Source organism: Capsicum annuum, unplaced genomic scaffold (genome assembly GCF_002878395.1).
Source record: "Capsicum annuum cultivar UCD-10X-F1 unplaced genomic scaffold, UCD10Xv1.1 ctg64263, whole genome shotgun sequence".
Lineage (NCBI taxonomy): Eukaryota > Viridiplantae > Streptophyta > Magnoliopsida > Solanales > Solanaceae > Capsicum > Capsicum annuum.
In genome coordinates, this window is record NW_025873394.1 from 319 (window position 1) to 1527 (window position 1209).

The following is a 1209-nucleotide window of genomic DNA, read 5'->3' on the forward strand; positions in this document are numbered from 1 at the left end:
TAAGGGGTAGAATGATGATGCACGATCTTGAATTGCTCACAAACTTCCTTCATTAGATTACTATTGAGATTGGTTGCATTGTCTGTGACAATGGACTTTGGTATACCAAAACGACATATGATGTTCGAATGAACAAAATCCACTACTATTTTCTTCGTGACTGATTTAAAAGTAGCAGCTTCTACTCATTTGGTGAAATAGTCAATAGCGATATCGATGCCCATTAGAAGCTTTTGGTTCTATTGGACCGATTACAACCATGCCCCAAGCAACGAATGGCCAAGGAGCAGACATAGGATGCAGCTCTGAAGGTGGCGAGTGAATCAAATCACCATGAATCTGACACTGATAACACTTGCGAACAAAGTGAAAGCAATCTCGCTCCATAGTTAACCAATAATATCCTACCCGCATGATCTTCTTCGCTAAAACATAGCCATTCATATGCGAACCGCACACCCCCAAATGTACCTCATTCATGATTCTTTCAGCTTCCTGAATATTAACACATCTCAACAAGTTTAAGTCTGGGGTTCGTTTGTACAGAATCTCCCCACTTAAGAAGAAACCATTAGCAAGTCTCCTAATGGTTCTTTTTTTATCTGCTTTGGCGTGTATTGGATATTCTTTTGACCTTAGGAAGCGTTTGATATCATAGTACCAAGGTTCATTATCTGGTTCTGCATCAATTATATTGCAATAACCATGTTGATCTCGTATCTGTATCTCTAATGGGTCGAGATGCATATTTCCTGGGTACGGGAGCATGGAAGCTAGGGTAGCCAGGGCATCAGCCATCTCATTATGGGATCTGGGAATATATCTAAACTCAATAGACTCAAACCTTTTGCTAAGGTCCTCTACGAACTGTTTGTATGGAATGAGCTTGATATATTTCGTTTCCTATTCACCTTGAATTTGTCGAATTAGTAATTCGGAATCTCCCAACACCATTAGCTTGTGCACATCCAGATTTATTGCCATATTTAACCCCATGATGCAAGCTTCATATTCTGCTGTGTTATTAGTACAAAAGAAACGAAGTCGTGCTGTGGCGGGATGATGATGCCCGGTCGGTGAGACAAGAACCGCCCTAATTCCTACTCCTTTGACATTGACTGCCCCATCAAAATATAATTTCCATGCATACATATCATCTTGAACTTCCTCCTCAATTGAATTTATCTCTTCATCAGGAAAGTAAGTTCG

The 1209-nt window shown here is 40.2% G+C and overlaps 1 pseudogene; it reads right to left on the reverse strand.

Annotated features, from left to right (window-relative positions):
• Positions 1 to 201: 201 nt before the first annotated feature.
• LOC124893718 lies at positions 202 to 1201 on the reverse strand (annotated as a pseudogene).
• Positions 1202 to 1209: the final 8 nt, after the last annotated feature.